We start from the raw sequence: 15,700 nt of genomic DNA on the forward strand, positions 1-15,700 counted from the left end.
CGCATTCATCCAATCTTGTGCAGCAGTTTTTGAGCAAACACAATATCGCATTTCTTCCACAACCTCCATACAGTCCCGACATAATCCCTTGTGACTTTTGACTGTTTCCAAAACTAAAAAAACCATTTAAATGACACCGATTCTATGACAAAACAACGGTTGAAAACAATGCGACGAGTGTACTTGAGGCTATCCCTAAAAGTGAGTTCCAGGACTGTTCTGAAAAGTGGAAACATCGATGGAACCGTGTTATTCAATCAAGTGGGTATTACTTTGAAGGATGCCACCCATCAGATGATAAAGAATAACACTATCACGAAAATATAAAGGTAGGCCCAATACTTTCCAAACAGACCTTGTAATTTGAAGATTTCGTTTGGAACTATGACTGGGTGATTCTTTGAATTTGATTTTGAGAGTTGCTGGTGGTTTTGTCGTTTGTCGCTCTCACAAGGAAGATACACCAAGTGTAAGTAACCGATTTCGATAAAATTTTGATATGTGGTAGAAGACTGAAAAATAGTCGTCACGTATTTTTTTATGTGCTAATACGTGGTTTAAAGGGGTGAAAACTGCCCCTAAAGTCTTCTAACTTTTTTTATTTAGAAGGGCATTAAGAATCAAAGTTGACGTGTTTTATATTTTTTTCTAATTTAAGGTTAAACTACCTTTAAATTAATTTTTATATTTTCATTGAAACTAAGCGCTTTGAGTTAAATGTATAAATGAAATTGATGTAACTAACATTGAATCTGTTCAATATACTATGCACGACTAACAAAAAACCAGAAGTATCCATTCGTTAGGCGGAGAAACCATTTAAGAGGTGGAAACTACTCATCTCGTTCACCCCCAAGAACTGTTCTTTCAGTATATCTCCTTTTCTATATAATATTTATTTATGAAACCAACTGAAAATTACTTGTTACCATGTCACAATGTTCCAAGTTATACCACGGATCCAGGGGGTTGCATCTCTTATTTTTCACAAGGGTGAAAATATTTTTTTTTTAATTTTATTCTTTCAAACTCAATGAAACTTCTTTTATTCGGAAGGACATTGAAAACTACAGGTAATGTATTTCGAATTATCTTTTTAAATTATATATAAGAGGGTAAGCCCTTCTTCAGTTAAATATATAGACTCCTTTTAACAAATAGCTATGATAACCGCTTTGAATGAAATTTCAATCTAAAGAAGGCCTAAAATAATGAGAAATGTATATCGTTATATGTCAATAGCACATTCAAAGCAGTAAAAACTACCATCAAATTTCACTTCTAAAATCAGATTTTCATAAGATTACTCCATTTTTACAGAATATTTTCTAAACCTTTAAATACACAATACTTATACGATGATGCTCTTCTAAAAAATTTCTTCCATCAAAACGAAGCTTTCTCGAATTGAAACAATACATAAAAATTAGTTATTCGTATCATTAAACATATCCAAAGATAATAAAAATATGTTTTTGATCACTTAAATAGTTATTAATTTTTTAAATTAAGTATTAGAAAAGAAAGGCCTCATTTTGTATCCAACAATATTCTACATTCTTTAAATATTGTAATTGTAAAAAACAGTAAAGTTAATAATAATTACGTTTACAATTATATACGCGAACAATTAATTACTTCAATATTATTATGACCATAAGTTGCATTACATTAATATTATTATTAACATAAGTTTTATATTCGGAAGAAACGAATTTTCTGGTGTGAGTCACTGGAATGTTTTCAACTTGTTTATCTGCTAAAAATGAGCAGGTTACATCATCATGTGCTTACCACGTATATTTTTATTCGGTGCCAGTCAATCGAATGTTTTGTTGTGAGTCGGTGCTATTCTGCGAAAGAAATTCTTGCGAAACGTTCGAAAAAAATATATACATATTTATATTATTTCAAGTTTCAAAAAAATTTCAAGAGTAGTAACGCATGTAAGTTTTAGGTCATATATTTCAGCTATGTGAAAAATATTATATTGATGCGAGAATGCTACATATGGATTTTGAATTGGAATATGTGTAGAAATAAATGAACTGAATCAAGCATTCTACATGTTCGTATTGAAAATAACTTTCGTATTCATCTTTGATGTGAAACAATCTTTTTCTCAAAAAATTTTTTTTTTCTTTGTTTGGGTGAATAATTTCTTTTTCTTAATTTATATATAATATAAGTTTATTTTTGATATTGTCTCTTCAAGTTACTTTCTATTAAATTCTTTATGAAGTACATGCGTAAATATAATATTCTTCATCGACTAATTATGAGCCTAGATAAGATAAGTTGTAGATTTTTCTTGTATTTATAATTATTTTTACCAGCATTTCATGTTGATTTTAGCATTCAAAATTAAAATCAATCCTCTAAATATGATAAATATGCTACTCACTTATTTTCAACAACTACCTATTGAAGAAAGTAATTACAATATTAAGGAAATGGAAATTAAAGATCTTTTTCAGTCAATATTATTAGATTTGATAGACTCAATTAATAACGTCAATTCGATTATAGAAACTACTTTAGATTTCCAAGAAGAATTTAAGGAACCTAATGCTATTATTGTCGAGGATTTTGATCTACATACACTTCCTGTTGATCCTGAATTTCTGACAGACGATTGCAAGAGCCAAAAAAAGCCATTGAGTTTCGAATACAAGAAAAAAGCTGTGAAGTTTTGGAGGAGCGGAAAAGGAAAGCGAAATTTGTCTCTTAAAACAGTACAAAATCGGTTTCGTAAAGTCACATCTGAAACACAGTTACATCGCTCAGCTCACCAAATTAACAAAGGTCGTACGTACTGGGAAAAAATTGATTGGAAACGAGGACGTGCGATTTAGAGCTTCTAAAGGTTGGGTTGCAAAATTTAAAGAAGCCCATAGAATCGTTTCTAGAAAAATTAACAAATTTGTAACCAAAAAGCATAGAAAATAGAGATGAATTGCACGCAAAAGAGATAGAATTTATAACAGACGTCAATCAATTAATAAAACAAATTGGTCTTGCGAATACCTTTAATTCAGATCAGAGTGGTTTTCAATTAGAAATGCATTCTGGTCGAACTTTAGAACTTGAAGGAGAAACGCAAGAAGAGTGTCTTGTACAATCTGTCTCGTCAACTACACACAGCTATACAGTACAACCAACGATATCAGCAGAGGGACAGTTATTATCATCTTTATTCTTAATTTTACAAGAACGAACCAGAGATTTTGGATCAACTGTTTCACAAAAAATATTTAAGTCTCCGAATGTGTATGTTGCCACTTCAAAGTCTGGAAAAATGAATTCTGGTAAAATCATGTTTCACATACTTGTAAATATAGCAATTCAAAAAGGATAAATTTATAGATCTCTTCAAAACATGGTTGAGGGAAATATATTTTCCAAATGTTGGATGTACAACAATGCTATTTGAGAGGTGATAATTCGCACGAGGCGAATTTGTCCCGTGTGTAGGCCTTTCAACAGCCGAGCGGCCTTTGACTCGGGCGGCAGTCAGGCTCTCGGGCACCCCGGCCCATTCGCGCGTCAATAATAAAATCTTCGTAAATCTGAATCCGGGCCCCCGATACCGCGATCGTGGGATATTCAATCGGACGTATTCATATAAATATATATATTCACGCTCCATTATATAAAAAAACAATGTTATAGAATTATCCCTAATATAACGGGAAAGCATATGGATACACTCATGGTTTTATAGTAATTATAATATTTATGTTATAAAGTTCAAGTACATGAATAAATAATCAAGCAAAAATAGAAAGAGATATATATATAGACGCGTGTTCTTCGCCTCACGTTGTCTATTATTTTAAAACAAATGGTACTCACTTAGTTTCAATAAAGTTACTGGTGTTCGGTCCTTGGTGTATTATTATTATTTTTACTTATGTGGTCTTCTTTCCTTTTTAAACAAATTGGATGGTCCGTCAAATGTATATGTATATATATCGTAACGGGGTTGCTTACCGTTTAATTAATTTTATTACGGTAATCGTGTAAACGCGCTCGCAATCACCTATGTCAAATTAGAAAGTCGGAGAGCAAGAGGAAACGGGTGTCAGTCGACCAATAAATCTACGAATCTAGAAGGAAAAGGAGTTATTACGGAATAAACATGCTGAGAGCACTTGTTAATATCACGAACGAAAGCTTTTATTGCCTATCAAATGCTACATTAGATCGGCCCGCGTGTTTATATTTACATCGACGCTCGCTCGACAACAACATGCAGTGTCGGGACGCTCGCTGCTCTTTGTTCGCAGAGCTACTACATGCACGCTTCGGACGCGGAAAATTAGTTGTCACACATACAATCGCGATCGCGAGATCAAGCTGGCCAGCTTACCTTTATTCTGCAGACGTACGAAGACGGCGACAACAATTCGTGCTGCGAGAAAACTGTCTATTTTTCGTGTCGCGGATCGTGAATTCGCGCACACGTGGTTTCGCCCTCGATGGTGAAACCTCACACACACACACTGTCAATCTCGCAGAGGACGACGCCTTTCCGTCGGCTCAGGTCTGCCCCTTTTTTAGCTGCACGACACCTCGGTAACAGCGATCACTCCAAGCTAGCACTGGTACGGACGTTCTGTTTTTGATTTTCGGTCTTTGCGGCTCGCGTATCGGTAATTGACAGCGAAAAGCGGACGAGCGTGACGATGGATGAACCCTCACTGGTTCAATTTCAATCGTGCGCGTTCCGTTTGCTCGTGTGCCGAATTCCTTCGTTACGTTTTTCGTCTCCCCGGTAGGTGCTGCCCCCGCAGGCAGTAATTAGGTTAGATTATTACCGCTAATTTGACGTTTACCGTCACAATATATATATCCAATTAATATTGGGGATTTCTATATTTTCTTGGTCGTAGCGGCGCAAATAATTTATCTGTACGGTTGCAGGCTTTCTTTGCTTTTCAATCAAACACTCAAGCTCTGATAAACCAAACTAAACTCAAATTTTAATTAACAAAAAAAATACCGGATGAACTCGGACAAATTAAACTTCACTAAATTCAAATTTTAATTAGTGAGATAAACTCTGATGATTTTAGTAAACTCAAATTTTTAGTAAATCACAGAAATATCGCAGCCTCCTTGCTCGGGCGCTCAGTCCTGACTGACTAATCTCTCTCATCGTTTTCACCAGTTTGTTATATATCCTTTGTCTCTCGCATTTCATCTCTCTCTAGCGCATACGCTTTAGTCATTTACACGTTTCTAATCGCCTCGTATTACTTAACCTAGCACGCTGACTGCAGCATGCTGTCGCAGCATGCTGCAGCAGCGTGAATCAGCTTCTCCCGCTCAGTCCCACCGAACTGCACACACGAATACTGCTGTCTATGGTGTTTTATCGCTATGTCCTTGGCCTTAGCGCAACACGAACGGGACTCTCGAAAGCGAAACTTTAATCGTAAAATAAATTAAATGGTACGTCACGTAACATGGACTATTTACATTTTTCCAATAATTCATATTTATAGTGTGTGACAGGGCTGATAGCGATGTTCGCTAACCGTGTGCGCGGCACTCTCCTCGCACGGATGTAGCGGCTGAGCGTGGCTATGGTTAACATAGCATTCACGCGCTCGTGTCGTTGCAGGGCCTGGAGAGGGGAGAGCGCGGCTGGCGGAGAAGATGGCTTGAGAAGGAGCGAGAGCGCGAAGAGCGTGAGAGGTAAATATATTTATCGACCGCCTCCTACGCCGCAAGAATCATTGATGCTAGAGGTGGCGTACCGAGGAAATACGGCGAACGAGATTGCAAAACCGGGTATCAGAAACGCGGGCCCTGCGGTAAGAGAGTCTGTCGCGTCTGTCCAGTCTGCGAACGGGAAAGGTCAGCGCGGCAGGACGGCAAGGCTGGCGTCGAAGTCTGGAAGCGATAACGGAGGTCCGAGCAAGGAAAGCCCGTCAAAATAGGACCCGGCGGGTTCGCCGGACATGTTGCCGACGAATGTAGTGGCTGCGTTGTCGCGGCTACTGCGGACTCGCGGCGGGACGTCATCGGGAGGCGCAGCCCCGGCGGCGAGTAACGCAGCTGGCAGAGCAGCGTTCCGGGGCATATGCTATAAATGCGGGGGGCACGGACACCGTAAATCTGAGTGCGCGAGCCCGCAAGATGCACGGATTCCGCAACAAGCCGCGGGTGGGCCAGCAAACGCTGAGGCAAGCGGTAGCTCGGGTGTTAACCAAGCTGCGAGACGCGGCGAAGATAAGGGCCCAGTGTGCTGCTATAAATGCCAGCGGCTTAGTCACTATGCAAATAAGTGTACGTTGGTGGCGCAGGCCTCGCGAGGGTGCCAGGGTTGCGGCTCGGATAGTGAAACCCTTAAAATATGCCCAAAATGTCGGGGATGGGTCAGGGCGATGGGAAACTCTAACGCGGGCTCCACGCGCCCAGCGGGCTCTGTATAGCGTCGCATGATAGGGCACTTCATCCGGGTGAGATCGCGTTTAATAGACTGTTAGAGGGCAGACTCGCGGAGTACCGCAGACTGACTGAAACACGACGATCGGAGCATCCGGGAGGCAAGGACGCGAACGGCGCCCGGCCAAGTACTCCAGTATATCGCGAGCACACAGGACACGAAACGGAGATATAAGGAAAAATTTCGATTGGATTGGGTTTAACGAGCAGTGGCTGAGGATGCGTGAGACCGAGTCGGTGCGCGAGAATAAGAGACAGGCTACGCAAACGCTGAATGCAGACCGAGGGAATATCCAAGGGTGTCCGAGGGATGGGCACGGGTCAATCGGGAAGGATTTGACGGGAGCGCCAGTACCGGACGATGGTATTCGAAACTCGGGTGAAACCGTGGAAACTACGCAGTTTTTGAGCAGTCCGGGAGAAGGTGCGAAGCGCGTACTGCAGGCCCCGGAGCAGGCTCAAGCCGCAGAACCGGGCCAGCACGGCATGAGATAAGAGGTAGATGACCCTGGCAGTGGAGACGAGATGTCGTCGCGATCTGTCACCTCGTCGAACGAATTCATGGTGCTGAGCGGTAGGGTTGCGGTGAAAGCATCTTTGCCGGGAGCGATAAGCGGACCAGGGCGTGAACCGATGCGTAAGGAATCGGTGGGAAACACGCATACTGGAGTCAGCGAGGAAGTCTCGTGCTTATGCGTGCGCGTGTGCATGGGCGAACCGAAGGCGGACGCGGTGGAAAACCGCGCGCTTTTGGTAGTGCACATCGCAGGAAGACCGTATAGTGCCCTTTACGATTCGGGAGCGATGCTGACCATCGTCGGATCGCGCGTACGAAGAGAGTTTGTGGACCACATGGAGCCGAGCCATGTAGCACTGTTTGGTTTCGCTGGAGCAAAAGCGAAAATTGTAGGGAGACTTCGTCTTAGAATTGAAATTGACCGAGTAGTGCGCGAGGTAGAGACGCGAGTCGTGGACGTGCCGATGCAGTATGATATGATAGTCGGAATGGACATCATCGAAGGCTTCGGTATTGGCACGGAGCATGCGGAAGGGCGTTGGCATATGAGGGATGGCCCGTGGCACTCGTTTGCCGAGTTGAAACGCGAGAGGGTGGAATTTCCGAGCGACTCGGGATTCACGCGTGCTCGCGTCAGGGCCGAGGTCGCTGGACTTTCTGAGTTGCGACCTTCGCAGCGCGAGTTGATAGAGCAGCTGGTGCGGCGGGTTGTGCCCGAGAAATCGCCGGCATGCACGCATTTAATTCGACACGAAATAGACGTGCAGGGTGCGCGGCCGGTGAAGACCCCTTTGAGGCGATACTCGCCGCAAGTAATGGACTTCATGCGCCGAGAAACGCAAAGGTGGTTGGAATCCGGGTTGATTCGAAAGTCGACAAGCGATTGGAGCAGCGCGCCGGTGATCGTGAAGAAGCAGGACGGCAAAAATCGAATGTGCATCGATCTGAGACCGGTGAATAAAGCGACAAGGGCAGACGCATACCCGATGCCGAGTATCGACGCGATCCTTGATCGTTTGCGAGGGGCGCGATTTATCTCGAAGATCGATTTGAAAAATGCGTATCTACAGGTACCGCTGAGCGAGGAAAGTAAGAAGTATACGGCATTCGCGGTTCCAGGGATGGGCCTGTTTGAATGCAATTATATGATCTTCGGGTTGATAAACGCACCGGCAACATTCATGCGGCTGATGGATGCGCTGTTTGGTCCGGAATTTGATCCGTTTGTATTTAAGTATCTCGACGACGTGATAGTCGTGACCGAGACTTTTGGTGATCATCTGGTGTGGCTCGAGCGGGCATTGGAAAGGCTGGTCAACGCGGGACTCGAGGTAAACGTAAGGAAATGTGAATTCGGATGCTCGGAGATGACATTTTTGGGATACCGTCTGGATAGCCAGGGGCTGCGACCTGACGCAGACCGGATCCAGCCGGTAGTTGAGTTTCCTCAGCCTAGAAATGTCAAACAACTGCGATGCTTCCTCGGCATATGCGGGTGGTATGCGCGATTTATCGAGCACGAGAGCGACATGAAGGTGCCGCTAACGAAGCTCACGCGCAAAAGCGAACGCTGGCATTGGGGATCGAAGCATTTGAAAAACTTAAGAAGGCACTAATGGAAGCGCCAGTGCTGGCGAGATCTGACTTTGCGAAAACGTTCTATATCCATTGCGATGCGTCATTATATGCGCTGGAAGCGTGTTTGATGCAGAAGGACGCGGACGGCTTCGAGCACCCGATCTGCTACGCGAGCAGGATGCTTAACACGCATGAGCGAAATTACTCGGTATCAGAACTGGAGTGCGCGGCAGTAATAATGGATATTAAGAAATTCCGCCCGTACGTTGAGGGAACGCATTTCGTGGTGGTTACTGATCACACAGCGCTCACGTGGCTGCGGAATAAGAAAGAGCCTGCAGGTAGACTCGCGAGATGGATTCTAGAGCTTCAGCAATACGATTTTGAGATCGTGTATAGGAAGGGTCGCCTACATCATACGCCGGACGCGTTATCGCGCGCGTATGAAGACGGCGAGAAGGTAGCGTCATTCGCAACCATTACGGACCTAGAGTACTTACAGCGTGTGAGAGATGTGCTTGCGAGACCGGATAATTTCCAAAATTGGCGAGTGGAGGACGGAATGTTATATAGATTCTCTTCCGATAGATTACTCGATCTAGTCACAAATCGCGAACAATGTTGGCGCTTGGTAGTACCGCTAGAGCATAGGGCTCGGGTGATGCGAGACGCGCACTGCGAGCCATCGGCAGGACATTTCGGTAGGGATAAAACGTATGATAGAGTTGCGAGGGAGTGGAGTTTAAGCCTCTCGTGTCGGCTTCAGGGAAAGCTCTTGCGCAAGCTCTTGAGAAACTGCATTTATTTAGATGGGAGATCCCGAGCTACTTAGTCACGGATAATGGAAAGAATTTTTGTGGAAACGAATTTCGAGCGACGTTAGATGAGTACAAAATCGAACAGGTACTCTGTCCGCCATACCATCAGCAGGCGAACTTCGCCGAATGAGCGATTACGACGCTGAAGCTGATGGTGGCAGGACCACAGAAATTGGGATAAATATTTGCATAAATTCAGACAAGCAATGAACACGACGGTCTAGGCGAGTACGAAAGTCTCGCCGGTGTTCTTAAACTTCGGGCGTGAGCCGCAGCAAGCAAAGAGTCTGCGATGCGAAGTAGAAGCGCGAGCGCCGATCATCTGCTCGTCAATTAAAGATTGGAGCGAGCGAATGGCGAGGCTTGACGCGCTGCGCGACTTGGTTATCAAGCATATTGAGGAAGCGCAGACCAGGCAAAAGAAGCATTATGATAGGAAACGACGTGAAGTGGAATTTTCGGTCGGGGACTTGGTTTTGAGACGCGCGCATACGTTATCAAGCGCGAGCGCGAGTAGAAATGCCAAATTGGATCCGAAGTTCATAGGCCCGTATAAAATCTTGCGTGTGGTTTCACCAAGAGTGTATATTTTAACCACGGATAATAAGAAGCAGGTGCCAATGGCTCATGTGTCTGAACTTAAGAGGTACATACCTTCGCGAAAGGTGAGCACGGGCAGCCGGAAGTAGATGTTACTGTGTGGAGCGATTGTTGTGTGTGAGTGTGAGTAGCTAAAGACAGGACCATTGATGACGGGACTATCATGGCGATACGAAATAATAGTCATGCGTTTTTGAATTATTTGCTAATTTTATATGGCATTTTATTACAGACGACACAGCGATGCATACGCTGGAGGGTGTGGCGCCGGAATCAGAAGAAATAGCTCGGCCAGAGATCGCGTCGGTAGACGTTGGTAAAACCGCGAACGAGGGTACGTCGAGGCGGAGTGAGGGCGAAGTCCCCGAACTCCTGCCCGACACGAGGACCGAGGTGGAGGTCGGCGCGGATACGCGAATCGCGGTGAGGCCGCCGAGTTCGGACGGCGCTGTCTGTCCCCCGGGTCGTAGTGCCGCTATCGCTGCTGCCGCCACAGCCGCCGATGTAAGGGCGAGAGATGCGGAGCTTGCGGTGGATCACCGTGTCAATATGGTAAAGCTGTCGGTGAGGCGCGGATTTAGTAATGAAGTCGCGATGGCGGAGCCACGGGGCCAGATCCTGCCAGTGGATACGCGACCACTCACCACAGAGGCGAGTTCGCCGAGTGTGTGGGAGGGTCGCGAGACAATTTCGCCGTTGGTTATCGCAGAGGTCCGGCGCGGGGTCCCGACTCGGGAACGGCGAGATGAGCTGCGCGGACGATTTGGGTCGGTGGTGGACGAGCTCATAACGCCGCGAGACCTGCTGCCGCAGCGTCCGCTGCGATTCGGGGTATCGGAGAGCTCGTCTACATCAGATCGCCCGGATTCGGGGGCCCGGATGCCGCCGAGTACGGCGGCTCGCGCTGGCTCGAGCGGGGCGCCGCCACCGGAGTACCTGCAGGAGCTCCGGAAGGAGGAAGCGGAGGAACGCTATGGCACCTCCAAAAAGCGACGCCGCAATAAAAAGACGCCGGATTTCGGGGGTTATGAGCCCGTGTTTTTAATCGTTGCTCCGGTGGCTCGTAGTACCCCTATAGAGCGGGACGTGACGTGGGAGTTGCCGGTGCTGTGGCGGGAGTCCCAAAATCTGTCTCCGATAGCGGAGGTGACTGGCGGGTAGGACGCGTCGGGTTTGACCGCCGGTTCGCAGAGCGAAGATGGCGGGATGACCGTGGAGAACGCGGTGTCAGCGGACTCGCAGGTGGCGGAGCAATCGCTGACTCCGGGACCTTCGGAAGTGGTGGCTGAGCGGCCGGCTAAGCCATATAACGTGGGAAAGGGCAAAGGCAGGTACCGTGTGTTCCCTGATGGAATACGCGTGCCTGCTCCACGAGCAAGAGTTAGGGTACGCCGTCGCCGCGAGATGCGCGAGGCGAGAGAGGCTGAGGCAGCGACGGCGAGATCGCAGCCGCGGCCTCAGAGCGTCGATCGTCGCGCAATCGAGCCGACGCATTGGCAGCGTTAGGTTGAGGATAGCGTACGAGAACGTGATCCTGTCGCGGCAATCCTGGCTGAGTTGGCGAGACTCACACCATTCCAGCGCGAAGAAATCGCGAGGGCGGAACGCCAGGCGCGCGAGCACGCCGCCTGGGGGTTAAGCCGTAGTGCAGCTCAGGAAGATGCGCAGGGCGACTAAGGTACCAGCATGGATGACACTAATAATTATATTTATTTTATTTTATTAACTATCTTGATTTTATTTTCGCGATTGTGTTATATTTGGTTTCTTTTCTTTTAGCATTGGCAAACCGTTGTTTGTTTTATTCCTGTTTATATTGTCAAAACCTCGGCCTTGTGTCCGGGCTAGGGGAGTTGCGTGGGGTAACCCTCGGGTGCCTCCGGCTCCCGTGGCTTAGCGGATGGCTGTGACAGGGCTGATAGCGATGTTCGCTAACCCTGTGCGCGGCACTCTCCTCGCACGGATGTAGCGGCCGAGCGTGGCTATGGTTAACATAGCATTCACGCGGTCGTGTCGTTGCAGGGCCTGGAGAGGGGAGAGCGCGGCTGGCGGAGAAGATGGCGCGAGTAGGAGCGAGAGCGCGAAGAGCGTGAGAGAGAGCGTGAGAGGAAGAGGAATAGGCGAGAACGCGGAAAGCGCGGCTCGCGCCGCGAGAATTAAGAGGGCGGGAGAGATGGAGGACAGTGAGAGAGTGATCGTACGTTGATAAGGTCACGGCGCGAGATACGCTAGAGCACGCGCCAGGAGAAAGACACCCCAGGACGAGAGATAGAGTTTTGTGGCGAGTCTCCGGCTGCTGTTCGAGCAGCCTTCCCCGGCGATCATCATAAGACGCCTGAGGAGTCGATCCCGGCCGCCAGCTGTCAACCAGCCCCCGCCGGTGATCCAACGATCTCCACTACGGGCAGAACTGCGGTTTCGCCATCGCCGGCTCTCCACCAGCGAGCCGCGGGAGGGGCCACCCGGTGGGTTTGGTACATCTCTATTCCGCGACTCTCTCTCACGTACCAGCTCTCGCCCGGTGCAGCGCCGCGAATTGACTTGTCGCGATTGTTAGTTGAGCGAATCCGCTCCTAAATGTTACACACTCGCCGCATATGATAGTTGAGCGATTACGCTCCTAGTCGCCGCCTGCTGTCGCGTTTGGAAGATTGAACGAGCGCGCTCACCGCCATTGTACTTGTAACATCAGTAGATGTACTTTCGTTGGCGTAAATAAAAAGGGATCGCCTCTTTGTACTCATATCGATTTTTTCTATTCACCTTTCCCGTCATCGCGGTAGGTTTGCTCCCGTGGAAGTCAGCGCCGGCTTCCTTCACCGGAAAAGGACCCTTTATTAACTCGCAGGGGGCATAGCAGTGACGCACTTGACTGTGTTTCCGAGGATAAATTCCCCCCCCCCTCTTGCAAGTGTAATAAATAAATTAACTTTGCCTATTAAAATTCCTTATTATTTAATAATTAAACGTAATTCCTATTATTATATTCTAAATCTATGTACTTAAATCTATATAAGAAATGCTTTGTTATATCAAAATTACGTCTAATTAACATATTTTATTCAAATAACAAAAATTATTATATCTATATCTATCACTCTGTGACGTCACGCTCCTTATATAGTCATGAAATTAGACTCTTGTACTAAAACAATCGAATAATAGGTGAGGTGGCACCGTTTAAGATGCTAATTGATGTAAACAGATAGATGAGTTTAACGGGTTACAGTGATTCAGTGACATAATAAACTAGCTCATAGATAGGACCGTGACAATAAATTACGGTAATTTTATTGTAAATTACATTAAATTCACTTCTGTTTGGTGAAAGTCACACTCTCCTGTATTCAAGAGGAAATATATTGTAATAGCAGGATTTACTGAGCCGCAGTTGAACCTAATGAGTCCATTATTTGTTTGGATGAGAGTGAATATGATTAATATAACCAATGATTAACGTACCATTGTGTTTCTTAAAATGAGAAAGCGGTCAATAAGTTTGTTTAAATAGCTTGAATTTATTATCATGAACTGTCTTTCGTTCTTTATTGTAATTAATTACAACACTGCCTTTGCCTGATATTTTCAATACTTTAAAAAGTCCTAATTATTTGTTTTTTTCTAACATTCCTGGCTTTGGCTCTTTTATGAACCAGATCTTGTCTCTGATTTTAAATTCTATAAGGTTTACAAATCAGTCATAGTATGGTTTTGACCTCTGTTTTGAAATGATCAAGTTTTTTCGGTCAATGTATGCTATTTCGTTCATGATTTTTATTAAGTTCTCGAAATATTCATTAAAGTATGGTAATTGTTAAAATTTATTTAATGGTATACTATACAGTAATTTGGCTGGAAAGGCAAAAACAAGTTTAAGCGGAGTGAAATTATGACCAGTATGACTGCTGGTATTATAATTTAATTATCCCAGTTCTAAAAGTTCGTTCCATTTACATTTTTTTGAGGTGGATTATTTGATATATTCGCAAAAAGGATGATTTGCTCCTTCAACGAAGCCATTAGACTGTGGAGAAAACGACGTTGTCTTAATTTTTTTCAATTGAAATCTTTTTGCTATTTATTTTAGCATCTTATTCCTAAAGTTTTGCGCTTTATCTGTTAATACAACTTATGGAGTTCTAAAAGTATAAATAAACCTTTTTAAAAAAGCTTCATTTCCCGTTTTTGCTTCATTTACTGTTGGATCTTTTAACGCCTTGAAATAAAAGTATACATGGATTGTAATTTTTTGTAATTTTGAATGGACCTATTATATCCATGGCAACTTTATCGAATGTTTTATAGGGTGAGTCGGTAAAAGTCGTCGGATGACTTGTTGATTTACACTTTCATGTGTCTCTTTGACATTTCTAACATATTGAAATTATTTTTTGCATATTGTTCTTTAAATTTTCCTAGGAATATTTATCTTTAATTCTATTGTAAGTTCGGTGAACTTCTCAGTGAACTCCTAGCTTAGAAGAGAGGTATAATTTAAAAAATTCATCTCAGCGGTCGAAAATCCTCCACATATTCAATATTATTCATGCAAACGATAATCTTAATGTTAGTCTTTTTGAATATTGAAACTTATGTTAATTATATTTTCTATATATGACCAACATATGTTACTTATTTCGATATTTTGTAACGCGGTATCCTTACCGCTCACATACGGATTTTAAAGTCACATTTCCAATAAGCAACGTGAGGACAAGCACATAGGTGTATGCATACGTACACGGTAGATGAACTAAACAAGTATACAAATTCGGCATTATCTCTCACGCACGAGCGAGCTCTCTTCACCGGATAGCGGAACGAGAAGCAGCAAGACGCAAGAGCCAACCGCGAGGGAGTCCTATGATAGCGAAGCCGAGCTACGGCAACGAAGGCCCTACGCCGAGGAAGGTTGAACGTAACTATTAAGGTAGCATTTCTTTCAATTGTAAAGCTGCGTTTGAGTGAGCGAACGTGACACGGAAATATAATTACTGAGAAAATTATTAACACGGTGGGGCCTAGAAAATACCAAGCTAATCGCACCAAAGTATAATTGAGAGTGTAGTTCTTGTTCACCCCGAATCGCTGACTCGTATTGTTCTCTCTTTCGCAACCAACGAAATTAATCTGCGAGGCAATTCTTCATTGCTGCATGCTATATTTTCGGAAAAACGAGATTGAATTTTCAGCTCTACCAGAAAACGATTTGCATTTTTGTTTACAAAAAAAATTGTAAAAGATTATTTGTAATGGTAATAACGTCAAGCATATCGTATACTTTAAAGGATAATGGACAACTTCATCGCTATAAGTTAGTTAGGAAAGCGATATTTGTTAAATTAAACAAACCGAAAGTGAATACGTCAAAGTTGCAGTAAAATGTCAAATTTTCGACCTTTAAAAATTTATAGTTTTTGAAATATGAACTTTACGAATAAGTTACTAAAGAAGTTTTCGTCTTAAAAGAAGCTAGGCTTTGTAGAATTAAAATTTTCTAGCTTAAAAAATAAATTTATTGAAAATTTGTTTAAAATAATTGCGATTTGAACTGAATGTATTATATTTATAGACAAATGCCGTACACATTCATATGCAGAAACTCAAAATACTTAGGGATGGTGTATTCTTCCTATTAAAATAATATCTTTTATGCTTGGATGTATTATTAAATACAGTAACATTGCCTGCCCTCGGACTAATCCAAGTAAATGCGACACTAAATTCTCCA

This window comes from Phymastichus coffea, unplaced genomic scaffold (assembly GCF_024137745.1).
Source record: "Phymastichus coffea isolate CEN01 unplaced genomic scaffold, Cenicafe_Pcof_1.1 PCOF00001, whole genome shotgun sequence".
In the NCBI taxonomy this organism is placed as follows: domain Eukaryota; kingdom Metazoa; phylum Arthropoda; class Insecta; order Hymenoptera; family Eulophidae; genus Phymastichus; species Phymastichus coffea.